The 20,940-nt window shown below is 44.8% G+C and overlaps 1 protein-coding gene across 5 annotated transcripts in view; it reads left to right on the top strand.

Moving 5' to 3' along the window:
* Positions 1–3,956: 3,956 nt before the first annotated feature.
* Positions 3,957–20,940, top strand: part of SEMA5B (semaphorin 5B) — a 281,859-nt gene continuing 264,875 nt past the window's right edge. For 3 of the 5 annotated variants that reach the window (XM_030018529.2, XM_030018530.2, XM_030018528.2), the window contains exon 1: positions 3,959–4,568. The gene's annotated coding sequence lies outside the window, so the exon portion shown is untranslated. Of the gene's footprint in view, positions 4,569–20,940 lie in introns of all 5 variants that reach the window. The other 2 variants (XM_030018532.2, XM_030018531.2) reach the window with 2 other exon arrangements.

Below are 20,940 nucleotides of genomic sequence, written 5' to 3'. Positions count from 1 at the left end.
TTTGCTGATACTGTATTTAGAAATGCTTTTTTTCCCCTTTTGAGAAAACACTGCATCATCTAGAAGGGAGTTTAGGCTCCACTTGGGTCAGTCGCTTGCATCAGCATAAAGTTGTAAAGAACATTTTGCCGCATATATTTTGACTGTTTTCCTCATGGCAACCCCGCTTCTCCCCTTGCAGCGCTACGGGGAGATAAAAACTTGTAGTCAGCTACTGAAGTGACTGGCTGAACACATGTGCCCAGCTCTAAATTTAAGCATAATTTAAAATTTTTGCCACTGACATGTGCACTTTCCCCTTCCCTCAGTCTATGTGAAATGGTCTGGCCATCTACAGCAAAATTACTTTTCTAATGAGACTGCTAGTACTGTGGAATCGTGGTCCAGAGATCAAGTCTGGGTGAATGTTGTCCCCTAGCCTCCAGACGATGAAGCCAGAGTCAAGATTTTCCTCCAGATCTCCCCCTAAAACATCTACCAGTAAAGCTTATCTTAACGCCCAGAACAGCTCGAGTTCAAGCAGGTCCGCGTGGCCAGTTCAGTCATAGATTGATTTTCTGTGTGCAACTGCAGACTAACACAGCCTACTCTGGTTGGGCTGCAAAATGCAATGCTAGCTGCGATTCGGGGTACTGTCTTTGGATGACCTCACTCAGAAAAAGCCTGGGCCTGATCTCTTCCTGCCCCACAGAGCTCTGTTCTACACTTGCAGGTCCTTGTCCCCACCAGCGCCCAACAGTACACTTGTGTTTTCCTGCCGCCTTCTGCCCTACAGGCCAAAGTCCTGTCATCCCTCCGAGTTTTGTTCCTCGGCCCTGCGGCCCGCGCCCCTGCTCCGTTTAACTCTCCCCCGTCCCCTTCGGTGCCCTGCAGCGCTCCACTTGGAGGCAGCAAAGGTGGCCCCTGTTCTCCGCAGGCAGTGGCACTCCCTCTTGCACAGACACTGCTCTCCAAGCAATGGGTCTTGCCCCAGCTCCCTACAGCCCTCACTCCTCCAGCCGGCTCCCGGGGAAGCGGTGCCAGACCTCCTGCTGCCCAAGCCGCCGGCTGGCCACGCAGCCCGCTCACACGTGTGCGCTACACAAACCCACACCGTGCGCAGGCACCCGCCTGGATCGGTTCCCCGCCGACTAAGGGGGTGCGCCCCCGGCCCCGGGTGACCCCGCGGGTAGGGCGGCTCCGTGCCGGCGTGAGCCGGGCGTGTCCTCGGGCCGGGCCGGCCCGTCTCGGCCCGGTGCCGCGCCGGGCGCATCGGGAGGCACTAGCAGCACCTAGCGGTGAAAGCCGGCCCCAGCGGCGGGGAGGACGGGGCTCCGCCACAGACCTCCTATTTTTGGTGAAACTGCACTTTGCGCTGGCTAGAAATCACCCACAGCGAGCACCGTGTCTCTCCCTCATGCGGGACTGGGGGGACAAGCCAGGAGAAGAGCAGAGTAAAGGGCGTTCCTCTAGCAGAGGTGGCTCTGCACAGAGGTGCAGGTCAACACCTCTGCGAGCAACTGTAATGGGTCTCGCCAAGAGCTCAGTCTCCGCCAAGCCCGGAACGGGAACCTGGTACATCCTCTCCCTAGTGAGGCTTAGGATTTGGAGACTGAAAACAAACTGATATAGATCACTTCACATGCAATACCCTGACTTTTCCCATGCCATTTCTGTCTTTTTCAAAGAATCTGAACTGTACTGCTTTGCGTCACAAGCCCTTTACTAAAAGGATTTGAGTAGTTTCCCTGTCTGGCCAGTGATTTTGGAGATGTCATGCTGTGTAATGGCATTACGGTGTCAGGACCTGCGTGTCCAAGGAAACATTACAGACTTTAATTTATGTGCACCTTTATTCATGGGTGTCTGAGCAATGTGTGCACACACATGACCAACAGAAGTACTGCCAGCTTTAGGGGGAAAACAGCAAAATAGTAGCAGGAAAATGCTAGAAGAAGATTTTAGGGCAAACTATCTTCTCTTTAATAGAAAAGTGCTATCCATTAGACCTTTACATGTTGCCAGACATTGGGAAAACAGTTTATGTGATCTCATGCTACTTACTGTTCAATGCTCAGTGCTTCATCTGCAAGTCTTAGGAGGAAGAAAGGTTGAGCCGAGTCTTCTGGAAATTACATGTGTAGTTGCGGCATTTGGTGAGGTGTTTTATCCCTGAGGCTTAAATAACCAAAACACCCTGCTCTATAGTAAAACTGAAAAAGAAAGCTAATGGTGTCCCAGCACAGCATAACAGCCCTGCACTGTGTTCTGCTCCGAACACCCAGGCTGCTGTACATCATTATTTAAAATTTAATTTACTAAATTGAAAGATATCATCTTGCATATTAGGGAAATGGAGGAGCTTGACAGTTATTTACTATTCACGTGTAAATTAAGACAATACTCTAAGAATATGCTATCACAACAAATCAGCTAAAGTTTTTCCTGTAGGTATTCAGAAGAGATGGGGATGAAAAAAGAGGGGCAGATAGATGCCACTGTGCATGGGGCAGTTTGCTCAGCACCTTCCAGACTATGCCTGACTTGGGGCTTATCCCAGGGTTTTGAGCAGAATACATAGCCACATTGCAACTAGTTTGTACCCATTAACTGTCCTACACTTTCCAGTGCAAGTTTTAAAATGGAAAGCAGATTGAAAATGCTATACATATAAATAATGTATCAACTGTTTCTAACAAGCTGTATCTAAAAATGCATTATTGCATGAGTGTAGTGATATAGTTACTTGATTAAGGAAGAACTGAGAAATTAAGAACAGGCAAATAATTGCGTACTGTATTATGATCATCGCAGTGGATCTATGCTGTTACTTCTCTGAGACGTGAATTGGGAGAACACCCACTGCCACCACAATTGGCTGTCATAGCATTAATGAGCCATCATACAATTACACTGCTCTTATATAGCTATAACATACTGTCAACATGAACAACTGGATCAGTTTACAGAAGAAAAAAATCCCAGTTTCATTATATACATACACATACATATGCAATGGCATCAGTGCAGGCCATTCTATCTGGGGATTCAGCTGATAAATAACTGAGGCTCTTATCTTCTGATTTTTAAATGTCACTAAACCAGCCCAGATGTATTTTTATCCTTTCGCTGCCAGGCTGCTTGTCCAACAGCAGAGATCATCCTATAGCTTTATGCGGTTGCCGCTAACGGTGTACAGGCACCGTGCAGCACCGCGGGGACACCGCGGCACATCAGCCACTTGCAAAAACACGTTTGATGTAGTCGTGCGTGTGTGTGTCCCAGCGATTCCCCGCGGGCGGCCCCCGGCCAGCAGCGCCGGGGCGGCGCGGGGCTGCGGCCGCTGCCGACCGGCCCCGGGGCTCGGCGGGCCGCGGAGCGGAGCGGAGCGGGGCGGGCGGCGTTCCCGCCGGGCAGCGCACAGCGGCGCTGCTTCTCCCTTGCGCTCCGCGCCGCGTACGCGACTCGCCGCAGATTTTCTGCCGCCGTCTCCGCTTCGGCGTGAGAAAACTTTGACGCTTCCTTCCCCAGGTTCATTTCGACACCGTTCGCCCCCGGCCAGCCGGGGCACATCGCGACGGGGAGACGCAGCCTCAGCCCGGGCCCCGGGTGAGGGGAGCGGCCGCGGGCAGGGGGGACCGCGCTCCGCCCAGGGCTCAGCTGCAAGCCCTGCCGGGCGGCCTCTCCAGGAGGCCGCTGCCGCGGGGTCTGCACGGCAGCCCTGCAGCCCGACGCCCGGCCGGAGGGCCCGCGGCCGCGACTCCAAGCCCCAGCCCGGCGGCTCCCCCGTGCCCCGCTCCCATCCCAGCCACCGCCACAGCAACGCTGCCGGCCCTGCCCCTTCCAGCAGGGAGGGAAGTGGGGGGATTTAAATACAAGCATCGCTCCGGCGCTGACTCTTATCCTCGCTTGCGGCTGGTGCCTCTCCTCCACCCTCAGACCTCCCCACGCCGGCGGCACTTGAACCTGCCCGCCCGAGAAGTGTGCCATCCCCCTATCCCCGACCCCCCACCTGGGCCAGCCCCGCCGGCCGCCCTCCGCAGGGGTCCGGCCGCGGAGCGCCGCCCTGCTCCGCGGGACCCCCCGCCGGCCCGGGGCGGCCGGCTGCGAGCGGCGGGGAGGGCGGCGAGGGCGATTCGCCTGCGAAGAAATGCCCTGTTGAACTTTGAATATATTAGTTGACATCAGTGCGAGTTGGGGCTGCCAGCCCCTAGCTCCCTCCTCCTTCCCTACCTCCTCCTCCTCCGCCTCCTCCCTCTCCTCCCCCCGGTCTCCGATGGAAAGAGTTGAAGCCGTGCTGATAGGAGCCTCCTGGAAGAGACAGCGGAGCGCAGGGGAGGACTTCGGTCCCAACTCCGGCCGCGCCGCGGGGACGCTGCCCGCCGCCGCTCGCATGGCCCGAGGCGGCGCTCCCTAAGCGCCGCGCTGGGGAGAGCCGCCGCTCCGCTCCCCTGCTCGCCCCGCGCCGAGCCCAGCCCCGCCGAGCCGAGCCGAGCCGCGCCGCGCCGAGCCGCGGCTGCCCCCGCTCCTGCGGCAGCCGGAGCGCGATGTGCCGGTGAGCCCCGCACCGGGAGCCCGGCGGCCACCCCGTAAGCGCAGCGCGGCGGCGGGCCGGGGGGCGGGCGGCGGGCCCGGCCGCGGGGAGGGGGCGCGCAAACTTCCCAACTTGGCGGGGGGCCGGGGCGAGCGGGCTGCGCTGGGATGGGGGTCCCGGGGAGGTGGGGAGCGCCGGGCTGCTGCGCGGCTCCGCCGCCTCCGGCGCAGCCCTGCGGCGGCCGGCGCGGGGCAGCGCCGCGGGGTGATGGAGGGGCCGGGGGCACCCTGCGGGGCGTGGGTGTGTGTTTGTGCATGGCGCTCGGTGCGCCGTCCTCCTGCCCCCCGCGGGCTGTGGAGCGAAAAGGGCTTTTCTTGTCGCTGTTTTTGCAGTCCGGCAGCGCTGGAGAGGACATTAGGTAGGAGGTGGCAGTGGAGGTGGTTTCTTTCCCCTTTCTCTCCCCTCCACCTTCCCAGCTCTCCCTCAACCCGCTGAGCGGGGCTGTGGCGAGAGGGAAGGGGGTGCAGTGGTAGGAAGCCGGATAGCCTAGACTGAGGGATATTAATGATTTTTTTTTTTCAGATGGTAATTTGTCTTTGTGGTAGGGGTGGCCCGTTAAATTTCAGCTCACGTCCTGATGGAGATCAAAAGCGAAGGGGAGAGGGAGAGGGAAGCAGAGCGCCTTGTGCGGCTCCTTAGCTCCGTGTATTGTTAGAAACTTATGGGGCCGGGGGGGGGGGGGGCAGGGGGGAGGATTCCCAGAAACGACCTTTGTGGATCCAGCTCCAACACCCACACCAAAAGTTGGAGATCTGTATTTTCCAGCACTACCATCTGCTCCCCGGTGCTGCCCAGGAGCACGCTTACTGTTACGCCTCAGAGGAAACAAACAAAAGGTGTGCTTGCCAAGTCGGTGCTGAACCTGTCTGTTCATGGGCTTTTAGGTGGAGCGTAAGTATAGAGGAGTATCTTTATCCTAAAGGTTCACTGTCCTCTGTTGGCTCAGTTCAGACTCGTAGATAATTTCCTGCCCTTAAAAAAGGTCTCCAAACATGGCAGATGCCAGGTCCTGGGGGTTTTTTTGTTTTTATTTTTGGCTAGGTTTTAAATTTTTTTCTTTTTTTTTTTTTCCTTGAACTAGTTATGCATGGATATATAAGTTTGGGATCATAGTAAAGTTTCATTTTTTTTATTGTGCAAGTGTTCCCTCTCATTACAGAAAATACTTCTTTTCCTAAATTATAGTCTGAGCGGCAAGAGGTTAGCTCTCTTTGCCTCTGGATGGGTTCAGTGGTAGGCTGAGACCCCAAGCCGACTGCACCGTGAACAAAATAGAAACCAACTAAGCTAAAAGTTATAATGGGCTTTGATTCTTACTGCTGTTTGACATCAGTAGAGATCCCGGGTCAGTGAAGGCAAGGAGCAGGAGTGAGAGTAGCTGGAACAAGCTACTCATACAGAAAAGTGCTCTCTTGATTATATGTGTGATTTGTAAGCGCCCAAGGGAGAAAACTGGTCATAAACTGCAGAGAAGGCGGCAATGGGAAAAAGAAAAAACCTGCTGATATTTAACCAGATTTTTTAATAGAGATTTTGTTTTTGAACAGCTAGTTGAATAATCTTTTTTCATTTTTTCTCCCTTTTGTACTAAAACTTTTCTGTTCAGATTGGATTGGATGATAAGTAGACTCCGCACTAGGCAGGCTATAGTAGGGAATCTCTGCATTTTATGTTATGCCTCTTGCATTTTCAGTGAAGTGGTGGCAATTTCTCCTTTTTTTCTCTCTATTTTGCTTTTTTTCCTCAGAGAGGTTAAGTTTTTGTCCTTCCCTGTCAGGGACATGTTAATCCTGAAGTCATGGAGGGGAGAGAGATCCCGCCATTCAGAATATAGATATTTGCTTTGTTCATCCCCCCAGCCTGTTAGGCTGATGGAATTGGCAGTGGCTGCCCTTTGTGACCTCCCTCCCTTCCCGCAAAGAGCTGGGGCAACCAGGGAGGAGAAAATGTGCAAACTCCAGCGAGTGAAAAAGCACAACCCCAGAAGACAAAAGGCTTGAACAAAGAGATGTAGGGGATGAGTGTCTGTGTGGGGAATGACTTTGAACAAGGTGGCCCCAATCAGTTCGTATAGACTCAAAAAGGTGGCATAAGGATGGGTTCAGTAGGAATACGTGTAGCCTGATAGAAACTCAATACAAGTGGTGCCATGGGATTTTATTTGCTTTGTAGTAAGATGAAACAAGCGCCCAAACAAAATGGCTTTGGTTGTCCAGTTTGATTGCCCTTTATTCTCCAGGCAGACAGCTGACTTGGGGGAACATACACCCAGACTTTATAGTCTTTGCTTCTTACCTTCTAGTCAGTTGTAAAAGTCCTGCTTGACTTGGGCTGAGACATGATGGGGCCTTGTTAGAGGAAATGTTCCTGAGAGAACAGGAGAGCAGTCTCATTCTGTGATATTAAACGTGGCTTGAACAACGAATTTCTATTTTAATGAGGATTAATAATCATGTGAGCAGTCATGCTAGGGTTAAAGAAGACCTTCTGCATGAATATGTTTTCCTGAAAACAAATACATGACATGAAAAGTTTCTGTGTGAAGCCTAGGCTGTTGACTTGCTGTTTGGCAAAAGGGGGCAGTATCAAACAATACCACAAGGCAATCCGCTGTGCCGCTGCCTTTCTGCCTCGAGTACTGATGTGTGCTGTATCTACTGGGATCTTGGAATTTAGGGTGTTATCTGGTACCCTTATTCAGGTGATTCCTTGTGAAGACATCAGGGAGGTTAATTCACTGCATAAAAGGTGCAGGATCAAAGCTGTCATTGTTTTACTTCGTGGTTGCATTACTTCCATATGCCGGTTTGACCAGTGAAAGCTTGGAAATTAGGAACAATGCTGTATGATTGCAAAGCTACTTTTGTTCACATTAAGTGGGCTGACAGCAGTAACCTTAACCTGTTCTCACTCCACTGATTTTAGGGAGAGCATGATGAAGCCCTAGCTTTGGATTGCTGTTCATATAAATGCCCTTCAAGGAATTGTCATCAGTTTCCATAGTAAGAAAAGCAAACGTTTTCTTCTCTAAATTTGACTTTCTTTGAAAACTCATTTATTTCCAGCCTAGACAAATATATTGATCTGTCTTATAAAATACTGGTTTTAGAATGCATTTAAAAGCCTTTTTACCTTTTATTTATCTATATGCCTGGAATCATTAGATTAGCATTTCTTAGTTCATTTTTTACTGTGAGCCATGGGTAATTTTATCGAGGGTCTGTCATTGAAAAGCCATGCACTGGACTCCAGCTTTGTCAGGTCTCCTAAGTGCTGCTCACTGCCTTCGTGGCAAGAGCTGCAGCAGCAAGTGCAGACTGGCCCCAAAAGAGAGGCGAAGTGGTGAGGAATACAGAGTCTGTCGTAGTAACATGAAGATGTTCCACTGCCAGGGCAGTGCCAAGATCCAGAGTTTAGGTGCAACCTAAACTTCAGTGTGAAGTCTGCAACTGGATTTGCCTTGCTTCAGATCATGCCCAACCACATCATTTCTGGTGTAAAAGTGAAAAAGGGAAATTTAATCATCTGCAGATAGTGGTGGAGGCAATTCAGAACGGTTCTCTAGGGTGAAATTCATTGGTGTTCGTTGTGCAGCAGATACGTAGTATCAAGTCATGCTGAGATTGCAAAGTCAGTCTTAAGTGATGGACTTACTTACCTTTTACAGACTGAATACTGTGAAGGTGAATTGCCACTATTTTAGGTTGAATCTTTGTGATTTAGTCCAGGAGACAAAGTGTGGAGTATTACAGTGCTATCCCTGCTGTGCCTTCAAACAGGCTGGGTCCGAATATGAGTGTTGTTGACTTTGAGGATCAAGTCAACTGTTCTTTGTTATTGTTCTGTTGCCTTTTTTTTTTCTTCTTAAGGAGGAAAAAACCAACTCATTGAAGGGAGTATGGCAGCTAGTGTTATTGTAGGGATTGTTTCTTTTCATTTCACACTGTGTGCTGCTGACTCCTCCAGCGTGCCCAGTACCAGGACTCATCCTATCTCTGTCCATGGTGGCAGTTATCATTAGTTTCAGTGGGAGATGTCTGAATATGAGATACAAGACTTCGACAGGTATTTGAGCCTGCAACTTGTGTGGACAGTGCCTTGCTTGCTAGAGATTATTCTTCAAGCACAGTTAGCCTCAGTATTTATTTCACCTCTATTCTCATTGTTGTCCAAAAAAAATACTGCATGACAGCAGTTATTCCTTACCCCAGGCTCAAACCATGTGAGCAAAGTGCAGCAGAGCTCCGACAGCACAACTGTGACTTTCAGTATGCAAGGTCTCCTTGACTACAGCGCTGCGACTCCCGAAGTTACCTCTGCTTCAGCACTTATATAAAGCACAAATTTTTAAGGTCCACACAAAAACACTCAGAGTGATTTTCTGATGATGAGTGTATGAGTAGTGATACTCTGGAAGTATTACTGTTATCAAATATGTATCTACAAACCAAATGGGTTTGTTTTGTTTCAGAATGTAATAAGTCTGAGAGGTAATTTGCATGTGAAGGATGTTACCAAGTTACAGAGTATGTCTCTGAATTGGTGACAGGGCTATTCATGTGCTTATAATTAAGCATATACCAAAGCACTGTGCTGGTTAAGGACTGGTGTGTCTTTATTTACTTATTAGTGAGCTTTAAATGAGATCATAAGTAAACATGCTGATTACTAGTCTTAATCCCCAAATCAATTGTGAACTCCTTGGGAGTTTATAAATAATCTGTGTAATTTCATTGTTCTTCAGTAAGGGGTCATTTGTGGAGACAGCACAGGATATTTTCTTCCCAGAAGCTGCTGCGAAGGAGCTTGATCTTACAAGGTGCTACGTGTTCTTTATTTGTGTTAACGCGTCTCCGGGAAACAGCACCCTACATGATCAGACCCTGATAAACACAAATGTAGCAGTGTCTGATCTCAGTGGGTCACCTGCTTTGTTGAGCAGGCTAAATGCTTATGGGCTTGCTAGTCTCAATATATAACATACTCCCTATTAGACTGTTGCTGGAAGTGAAATAAATTGCTGAGTGCCAATTTCAAAGGTTTGATTTTATCCATTGTGCAGCAATACATGACCAGCTGGGACGTAGCAACCTGCAGAGAAGAACCATAGCCATCAGTTTTATCTCTGCCAAATATTGTGCTGCATTCAAAAGTTTAATCATAACTTCAAACCCATGAGGCAGCCTCCGTAATTGGGAATAGCATGTGATCTGGTGATGCCAAATGGATCCTCCAGTAGCCTTGAACCCTCTGTGCTATGGAGGACATACCCTGATGCTGGATATGCTCAGGTGTTAAGCAGAGATGCTGTCTGCAGTCCTGCAGAACAGCCAGGCTAAGTCCTATGTGGATGATCTATAAGCTATTTGCAGTTTAAGGGTTTGTGGCTTCTGAAGTTTGTGTATTTTGCAGATTGCTTGTGCCATAGTCTTCAAAAACTGTTAGCTTTTAAGACAAGCAGATGGCTTTAACAAAATGTATTTGCTGGCACCTGGAACAGGTGGATCTGGAATCAATTTATGCAGTGTGATTTTTTCCACACCCCTTTTGGAATAATTTTATACCCTGGAGCCACCTAAGATGCTTATTATGTAGCCAATAGGGAACAGCTTCTGTCTGACTACATAAGATTTTACACATCTTTTATAGCTAATGCCTAGATTGAAATGCAAAATTTAGTGCTGGGAGTGCATGCGAATTTGTGAAACTCCCTGGAGAAGATGTGGGTCCGTGTATCAGTGAATGAATTATGCTCCTCCATAGACAGAGAGGGCTTTTTTTAGTGGTAACAAATGTCCTGTGTTTGGTGTTTGTCATTTTAAAAGTAGTATTTTTCATTTCAAGTGCGAACCTTGTGCAGGTTACTGATGTAGAGTAAAAATGAGAAAATAGCTTTAACTTTATTTGAAGGGATAACAGAATGAAAATTTCTTATGTGGTATGAAAGTGTCCTGACTCAGAGATCAAATTGGTGTTTCCAAAATATGGCTGTGATGGTTACGACTAGTTAGATGAGAAAGGAAAACATCCTGCCTGTCTTCTCGAGGGGCAGGAAACAAACTCCAATGAGACCTTGGCCACATTCTCATTCTTGCAACAGAATCAGGGCCAACAAGCTTACCTGGCTGTGTAGATTCATAATAACTTCGAAGAGGTTTTGAATGGCTGCTGAGACCATCTGCACAACTCAGAGGTAGAATTAGGAACTAAATCTGGGAACACTTTGGGGCCAGCCTCTTAAGGGAAGAGGATGCTGACTATGGATGGCCTGTTGGGCAGGTTTAATTGGTTTGCTGTGTTGCCTGGCCACATGGAAGTTGTTTAGTGTGCTGTTTCAGCTAAAGGTTGCTTACTTATCTCCTACGATGCTGATTTACAATAGATCAAAGATTGGGGGGGGGGAGACGAGAAAGGAAAGGGTAGGAAGTTCACTCTGGATAACTCAGTTTGACAGGATAATATAGTAAATTCAAGAACATAGAAAGAGATGCTTTTTGGAGCCTGTATATATAATGCAGGGAAGGAAAAATTGGCTAGGTCTCAAAAGTTTGTTAGAGTGATTACAGATCTCCCCGCCCTGCCTCACGTTCCTTTCTCTGCTCTCTCTTCCTGATTGAAGATGATTGTTTGCCAGAAGGAGATTTTCAAACACATGGTTTGGACAGGGCAATCAGTCTATATTTATAAATCACTTAATATTTCACTCTCTGACCTTTTTGGGGTCCACTCCACATATGAAGGGCATTTTCATTAAAAATACAAAGCTGAGACTCAGTTTCTGCCTGTGTCCGAGGTGCTCCTCCAGTCTAAGAGAGCTTAGCTTTTAGTTGTAACTGCAGTTAGTAACCACCTATTTAAAATAAAAGACAACAGGGGAAAGAATATCTTTAGTGTCTTGTGGTAGGATAAAGATACATACTTTATTCAACATGAGCAAAATAGGACTATGCACTGTAACTATGCGCTGTTCCAATACTGATGAAGGATGATGTCAAGTAACACATAATACAAATTACAAAGAATTCCACAATTCCTGCTTTGTGAGGATAATCAAGTGATATAATAGTGCAACTTACCTTTATTTCTGTTTTGGCAACCATACTCAGCAGTCAGAAGTAATAATTATCAGGGAGAGAAACTGAGGCATAAAAGGACTATGGCCTGGAGAATTTTGTGCTCATCTGTTAAAGATTTCATGAAACATAATGATGCAGATAGGCGCCAAGTAGGACTGCCAGTGACTGAAATCAGTACGAATTAGACTTTGAGCTCGGTGAAAAGTCTGGTCTTATGTGACTTGCTCGAGGTCGTAGAGTGCATTAGTGGCAGAGGCATGGTTACAACTCCTGAAAACACTTATTCACATACTTAATTCTGAATATGTAGTTAAATCCTATGAATGAAATGTTTCATCTCATTGCTTTCCTGCATCAGAGCCCTAGACTTGTGCCTTAGAAGACTACGCATTTATCTCCTTGCTAAACGTTGCCAGTAGGTAACTTGATCATGCAAATCTTTTACTCACCTAAGCAGTTCAGTTCAAGTTAACATGACTACAGTTTGAGAAAAAAAGTACCCTGATTGCATGTGCACAATTAGTCCCAACATTTGAAGATGAACTAGGGATCATTCCTCTATTTTGTATTTTTATATGCACACCGGACATGCATCTATATAGATTGAATTAAAACAAAAGCAAGTGATTAACATGTTTAAAATTTAACATTTTCCCTCCTTAACCAACAGAAATTGTTCCCGAGAGAGTAATTTACTAGATACCGTCTGTATTTGCCTAGGACTGTACATCAGGAATACAAACCATGATATTGCTAATGCTATGTGTTCCCTCTAATGGGTCTTTGAAATATTAAACCAACTTATATTTGGAATGAGCTTTGCACACCTCCTTGTCTGTGGTTGCTTTGCAAATCCAGGCTTCACTGCTTTGCCTCAGAGAATTATGAGTTTATTATACTTCTGGAATGCTAATAGCACTTCATTTTTTCCCTAAATTTCTTCTTTGTATTTATTTATTGATTCTTCATTTGAGCACAGTTTCACAGATAATGATGGTACTACTGAGAATAGCTGGTGTGAGTTAATTTTAAGGCGGCTGAAGTTACAATGCCATCCTTCTTTGCCAAGAATCTCTCTGTAAAGTTCATAAGCTAAGGCATCCAAAATGCTAAATTAGTTAAGACGACTGGATAAGATTACTCCCAATGTTACATTTCATTCCTAGTTTCATAAAGACAAAGTGTATCAAGGCTGACAAACCTAAATTTAATTTTTCATTGAAAACTCATTGGCAGATTTGCAGATGATATACTTTAGGGAAGCAGTCTTTTCTATGGTCACTTGGTCTTTACTCAAATGAAGAACATTGACTTGTGAGAGAATACATGTGAACCAGGTTTTTAGCATTTCACCCTTTAGTTTACATTTACTTTTGATTCCTGGGATTCTTCCCCATCTAGTACCTCCTCCCACAGTGGTGGACGGTAACTCTAGAAAGGTGCTTTCAGTCATTTTATCTGTCTTCCCTGAAGGCAAAGAAATTCCATGAGCTGATTCACCTTCTAGCTGGTCAACTATTCTAAACAAGCACCCAATTCTGATTTAAATATTTCTGAAGGAAGAGAACATCCTGCAATTCTTGGTTAAGCATTTAAAATTCAGCAGGCCTTGCTATTATGTTGCTTCTTAGTTTCTCAGTTGCTAGGTTCTTGGTCCTGTTATGCTCTCATCTGGAGAACAGAGCATCACATTTTGTTACTGTGGAAGTACTTGTGAACTGCAATCAAGTCATCTCTTAATTTCTCTGATATTTCAGTATGATACTGGATTCTTCCGTGTTTTTTCAATCATTATTGCCTGAGGGCTCTTCTCTGAATGCTTTCTAAGGATGCTACTGGCCAAAGAAGGCAGTAGTGCTGACAGCTGCAAAGGTTTGGGAGAACAAGAACAGCAGAGATTGCAGAGCAGATAGATAGCAGGAGATAAGGACTATAAAGATGGAAGGCAGAAAATAGGGATAGTGGTATAGGAAGCTCTTGGCATGAAGAGCCTGGTGTGATACATGGATGGTGAAGAACTGGAGTAGCTGTAGTGGTAAAAGGCAACAGCAAGTTTTTACTGGCAGAGGAGTATGGCTGGGAGGTGGGTAGGGACTGCAGCAGCAGCACTGCTTATAAATCAGAGCAGCATTTTATCAGAGGACCTCTCTGCAGGGAAATGTCAAAACATCTGACTGTACTTTGCCTGGGCATAACCAGACACTCTTTTTCACTCAGGAGCACTGTGATATAGGCAAAGAGAAAAGAGACACTTTAAACTAACTGAGGGCAGAGTTCAGGTTGAATTTGTGTTGAGGGAGCCATTCCGTTCTTGCAAGTGTAAGATCAGAGCCTGCAGAATAAAACTCACTTTTGCAATCTGTACGAATGCATGAAGTTTTACTCATTTCAGTGAAATGACCTGTGGATGAGAATTTACCGGCCTGAGTTCTTGATTGCTAACACAAGGCAAACACTCTTAAACTGTTTCCAAAAGTTATGCTATTGTACGGTTGGGCTGCAGTAACCTTAACTGTGATACTTGTGGTCTGAGAGGACTAGAACCTTCCCATAAGTAGTACAATTTCTGGTTTTAGTTTGGAAAGATGTTATCATTTAATGAAAACTCTTTGTTTTCTGGCAGCCTACTCTGCTATCCATTTACAAAGCTCTCAAAGGACTTGGATGTCCATGAAAAGTGCAAGAGCCCAATTCTACTTACAGATACACTAGTGCAGCCTCATTGAAGAGCTGCGGTTGTGCTTGACTGAGGACTAGTAGTATGAGCCCAAACACTCAAAGACAAGTTTGTACCTATGGGAAAGGATTGCATAGGGATGGTATTGGTCCAGAGGCATTTTCCAATATTAGGTCTGCAGGATTATGCTGTTGCAAAACCTAGCACCAAGAGAAGCATTTCCAGTTTTAATTAAAACAAAACCCAAAACAATAAGATCTCTATTTCTGTTGAATTTTAAGCTTCCCAAATGTTTGAGCATGAGATGCAGAAGTAATTGATTAGAAACAGAAGTAAAATAATGAGGCTTGCTTTTTTTTCCTTTCCCAAGCTGATTCAACTGAGGAAGGAAAAAAGATCTCTGAAGTTTTTACTTGGACTGAGTAAGACTTTTCTCCACAAATAGACCAAATGAACTACTGAAGTGCTTCAGTGAAGTTATCACAAGGACCTGAGCCAGTGGATTATTTACATGGCAGACTTCTACCTGGTAGAATCAGGGGTTTAAATTGGTAGCATAAAGAACTGGAAATAATCTGATGTCTGCAGTTCTAATGGTCTAAGATATCTGTAGAAGAGATAAGGGCCTGATCCTGCACCAAGGGACATCAGTAGCAAAAGTTCCATTTATGTAAGTTAAATTCAATTTTTCATTTAAAAAACCCAAAAAGTTCATGTCTTGCAGTTCTTATCCAAGGACTATTTGCTTTTGAAATTGGCATACTACTTGAGTCAGGGCTGCATGAGTTGGTCCCAGGTTTTCAACCTGACAGTACCTCTTTAAAATGCAGCAGTATAATTTAGGCATCTCTTATTTGTTTTGAATAGCAGAGCTAACATGTCTGTCAGTTACAATGACTTGATAGACATGATTAAAAGGCAGGAGATCAGGAAAAATGCGTGCTTACCACAGCCAACCCTCCCCAATGAAGAAGTAAGTGGCTCAGTGGCATATTTGCAATTGAGGTGTAACTGAAAGCATTTTTAGAAACGTGCTTTGTAGACTGCTTTGAAATGGTGTTTTCTATTATGACCAGTTTCTGGAACAGATTATCATGATTGTAGGAAGCACTTCAAAGCAGATTGATGTAGGAAGATCTTTCCCCGAAAACTTTGGCTTCTCTGCAAGACAGAAAGCTACAAATGTGCCTGCAATCTGTGTTGTTTCAGCTACAACAGCATTTATTTGATAAAAGTGGGCTGCTATTAATTTCCTAAATGCTACAAAGCTCTTTGTATTTTGCTGGCCCCTCTGTTTCACGGAGGGTGTCAAAGGTTGTGTTTCCTTTCTCCCATATCCTTCTAAATTTCTGGTTTGTGTTTTTTTAAAGGCTGAGATTTAAACATTGTAATGAAATATTGAGCTGCATCTGATAAACAGTCAGACACTAATTTAATATATCGGTGGCCAGACTTTCACAGAACAGGTCTTGACGCATAATCTAGTCCATTCCCCAACCTCAGACAGCATCAACTATACCTCCATCATTCAGCTGAACACAGGCTCAGCTGAACTCAGAAGCAGCTAAACCTTGGTAGGAACTGGAGATGTGCTTAAAATATATTAATCTCTGAATTTTCACCCACAAGACTTGCTATTTTGCATTTCAGCAAGACTCCTAAAAATGTTACTTGAAGGCTAGAGTTTGTATCTTTGAGAATTGAAGTCTTCTACATACTTGCAAACACAGGAGCAAATGGTAAAAGCCAACTTTCTGGTTAGTATGAAACCAGGTGGTAACAGCACATTGAAGTGTGGTGGGATGCCAGTAAATTCTTGTTTTTCAAGGGTATTGAAAAGGAAGCTTGTGCAGAAAATGAAAGGCAGCAGTAAGAAGAAAGACAAGAATCAACTAGAACTGTCTTGCTCCGCTGTATTTAGTAGCACATGTAGAGAACAGGAAGAAGAATTTACAAAAAAATTGTCATGTTATTTTGTGCCTTATCCAGCTGTAATATATCAAGCCCATTGCATTGTCCTTTATGATTCCTAAGTGAACAAATTTCCTTTTTACCAGGGAAGACGCTGAGGCAAAGAGTAGTTGAGTCACTTGTCTAAGCTCGTAGAGGGAGGCAGTGAATAAGAGTCCTGCAATCACAGTCACTTTTCCTTGTTTGACAGCAGAAATATGATGAATTCTTTATGTTAAAGCAGAAGGGCCTTGAAATAGTCCCTGCCCTTTCTGGGAAATTCTCTTTCCCTATAAAGCAAGGCCAAATGCTGTTGATGGATACCTTATGAATACTTATGGTAACTGTTAAAAAATACAATTTTTTTTAATCCAGAGTATCATCAAATGAATAATTCTGACAAATTAATTTGATACCAAAATATTGTGTTGCTTTTCTCTATCAGCTCTTTCAATAACTAGAGCAATACACTCTGTGTGCTATCATCCATGGATTCAGTTCAAAGTTGCCATCTTGCTGTTTGAAGCCCCACCAAGACCTTCTGTTTACTCTTCCGCTCAAGTGTTTGTCACCTGCCGGAGGCTGGGAGTCTGTCTTGTTTATTAAAGAAAATAGCTGTTGGCAGAGACAGTCTTCCACACAACTCCTGCTGCAGGTTGCCTCTTGCTTTCCTATAGCCACACCATGTCTGGTGTTCACTACAGAATGTGGGAATGGAGGCACCAAATATGCTGCAAGTTCATGTATGATCAAACACTCTTCAGCACTGGCCTGCTCTGCCTTGGCCCCTGTAATGCTCTCTTTGTAACTGTGCTATGTGGCACTTCTTAACCTGTTCATCCTCACACGCACATCATGTCATTGTTTAAAAACCTGCTTTATTCCTTTTTCAAGGTGCTTTACTTCTTTCTTGCTCTGTTACTTAATTCCATAAAATTTATTCTTTAGTCTAGAATACAATTTATTTATAAAATGCGGTGAGTAAATGAAGGATGCAATGGACTTATTCTGGTTCTTTCTGAAAAAATTGCAGATTACTTTTAAATCAGCTTCTAAAGCAGACAACTCTGTGAACCCTTTCTTACCCTTTCTTTTCTCCAACATAGAAAATTAATAGCCAAGCACCAATTTTGCCTGCATTTTTAGTGAGCATCAATTAATCTACTTAATATGTAGTATGCTTCTTGCATCTACACATAATTAAATCATATTTGTTCTTAGAAGCTATTCATCTAGTGTAAACCTGCTTCCTGAGTAAATATTTCTTTAATTAGTAGAACAAATAGATTGCAGGATTTGGAGTTGATTATCACAGCATTCCTTTCCCTGATGTCTGCTTCAGATCTGCACAGTGGAGAGGTCTGCTAAATACAGCCAGGGAACACAGCAGCAAGCTTTTTTGCAGTTTGAAAATAAATACATCTTATGAATACTTCACACCTACAGAACCTTTCATTTGGGGATTACAAAGTGCTTTGCCATGCTGTGTGGGTATTATTTATTTCCATTTTAGAGGAGGATAAAGTGAAACAGGGAGAGATTAGGGCCAATACGCGACATCCCCATATTGTATTAATAGGTGTAGCTGTACTAAGATCTATATGGTTGTACGCTACTCGTGTAGAACAGCAGAGGACATGGCTTTTCATACAGGCTAATGAGGTACAGTGTCCATTTTTGGATGCCTGGTTGTGCATTTCTGGTCTCAGGAGTCCTGAAAGCTCAAAGCAGATGGAAGTCATGGAGAGTTACAGACACTGGGGATCTCAGAGCTATACCTTTCTAGCAAGGCATCTCATTTTCAGGTTTGGCCTCTGACGTTTAGTGCCTTAAGACTGGGATGTGCAGTCAGTGGCAGAGCTGAGAGGAGTGCAGGCGTCCTGCTGCCTGGCCTTGCTGTGCCAGAGAAGAACAATTTAGTCACAGATGCATATCCTTGTCTTCATTGCACAACTCATCTAGGAGGGTGGAAGCTCCATCTGAACAAGTATGATAGCAAAGCCATGTGCGTGTCCTTAGTGTTTCTGCACTTGCCTCTGGGAAGGTGTATGTATTTGTGGGTGTCACTGTTTCCCAGGATTTGTTATGTAGAGACTGCATAGGAATAATTCCCCAGAAGTTATGGGAGAAATAGATTTCTTGTGGGAGGAGTGTTTAAGAGTTGTCAGCAGCTTCATGTTTCTTAACTGCGGGGTAAGGAGTTTCTGATAGGGGACAGTAGATTTTGAGCTCTGACTTTCTCCTGCTGGGTTCATTAGCCAGAGTTTAAAGCACTTCTCCTGAGCTGGAGTTTCTTATGTGGGAAAGAGACGTAAGAGGCCATAGCCAGATGAGAGCCCCAGTTAAGGGTGCAGGTGAACAAGGCTTGTAAATGGATGTCTTGAGTCTGAGCAGAAGACTGCCAGTGAAATACTGTTTGGACATATGCTTAATGGAAACAAAGGGTTTACTGTGGAGTCAGCAGCCAAAACATCCTTTCTGCTGTTAGAGTGCAGTATGCCACATGTGCTGCGCTTCCTCCTGGCTTTGCTTCGAACAACGGAGCTGGCATTTGGAGGAGACTCACGAATGTCAGAACTGAGAGGGGCAACTGGATGCTGTGTGGTACCACGTTAATGGGGGCAGCTCTTTGTGTCTGCTTGTCTTTGGATGGGTTAAATTCATAAAACCATGTCCACTCACACACATACTGACTTACAAAAATCCTCTCTTACAGTTGCTGTTTTCTTTTTTCCCTCGCTGGAGCTATTAGATGTAGCTAACCTGGTCAGATAATGGACTATGAAGGAATGAATATGTCACTTAAACAAAAACATCCTTAGCAGCTAACTGGTTTAGAGTCTTATTTCTCTATGCCTTTTGGTTCTGAAAGCTCAAGGGCTGTTCCTTCATGGCTCTGAGGGCTTTATTTTAAAAGCAAAGGCATCAACTGCCCAAGTTAGTACCTAGGATGTTGTTAGTGCTGATACAGCTTGCGCCTTGTCAGCTAGCACAGGTATACATACCTGTGCAGTGGTTGCATCTCCTGCCTCTGGTGGATGATAACTCAAGAGTGTCTTTATGTGGTTTAGTGTAATCCTCTTAACCACAAGAAGATGTTCTGACTGTGTAATACAGTATCCACTCAGGGAGTTAGCAGGAAATGCCTATTGCAATTTAGATTTACATCCTGGATTATTAGGCAATAATTTCCTTTTTGCAGGAAGTGCTAACTCACGCACAGGTCAGATGGTGCAGGAACAGGAAGTTAAACCAACTCCAAGAGGATGTCTGATGAGCGCTCTCTGCCTCGACTTTCCACTGTGAATGAGTACGTGTAACCTGTTTTGTTCATTGAGATCAAAAGTTCTTTTGGGATGAGAAGTTGCTCCGTGGATAGCAACTTGTGCCGTGCCACTCATGTGGAACATCTACCTGTCTCTGTAACACAAATAGCAGTGGGAATCCATCTGAAATCCAAGCACCCTGTGGTTTAAATGCTTTCTTTTTGTTTTCAGATAACAATCTCTTTAGTTCTTTGAGGTATTTAATGAAAATTGTTTTAGCAGGACTGCAGTATCTTAGAGAGCATTGTGTGTGGTTTTGTGTGGTTAGGAGTTGAAACCATACAGTACAGCTGGAGCCTTAGCGTTTTACTATGCTGTGATAGGTAGCATTGATTTTACAGTTAGGTGAGACTGATTTCAAATGTTCCCTTATTGAGTTTATTGGCACCTACAACTAACAATGTTAAAAGGTTAAATGGTACACATGTTACACTGCACACAGCCCAAAAATTTGTTTAGAGAACCAAACCAATAGATTCTCTTGTGGCTGGTCCCTTCACCCTACAAAATTTCTCTGTGTGGATGTCTAGCCTTGATGAAGTTGTTCAAGATCACTGGATGAGGTCTTCGTACATCTTTTCTGTGCCTCTTGTGGAGAATATTTCTGGCTGAAAACTGAATTGAAGGAAGGGCAGAATGGGCTTTTGAGCTGAACATAGGTTGAAGACTCAGAGCATTCCTGAAACATCTGGGAACAGCCTGGCATCCATGGCTAGCATCAAGTCCTGTTACAGGCTTACTGTCTGAATATGAGCATGTCCCATAAACACTCTATGCTTCATTACTCAGATCCCTTACAAAGCAAATAGTACTTCACAGAGATGCTGTGAGGCTTTGGTCACTGGGATTTGTAAAGCTCTGGGAACAGTTAGTCTGGGCCAGCTACAGAATTGCAAGTATTAATATTGCTTGGAGTCAAGTAATCCTGTATAAATGTCACTTGCTTTGGTCTGTGTTAACGGTTAGAAAGGGACATGAATTGACTGAGAAAGAGAGATATGTGCTGTGATTGCTTAAATACAAACCTGGGAATTGGTAAGTTTTAACTTCTAAACTCATACCTACCAGGAGCTCACTCATTGCCTTGGGCAAACAATGGGAAGTCAGTATCAGGTTTCTCTGTTGAAGTAATAATGCATAAGAAAAAAAGAAAAGAAGACAGACAGCATTTTCTAGAGTTGTGAGAATCAGAGATTATTTTAAAGCATTGCATGAAAAGTGCTATATATTTTAAATGGTTTCCCATCTCTGCATATTAGTTGTATGCATAGGAAAAAAATCAGTCTGAAGCACGGCTCCCATTTGGTGATTTCTGTTTGAAATGACCCTTTCTTTCAT

The sequence above is a fragment of the Aquila chrysaetos genome, chromosome 6 (assembly GCF_900496995.4).
Source record: "Aquila chrysaetos chrysaetos chromosome 6, bAquChr1.4, whole genome shotgun sequence".
Lineage (NCBI taxonomy): Eukaryota > Metazoa > Chordata > Aves > Accipitriformes > Accipitridae > Aquila > Aquila chrysaetos.
This window is presented reverse-complemented; position numbering and strand designations above follow the sequence as displayed.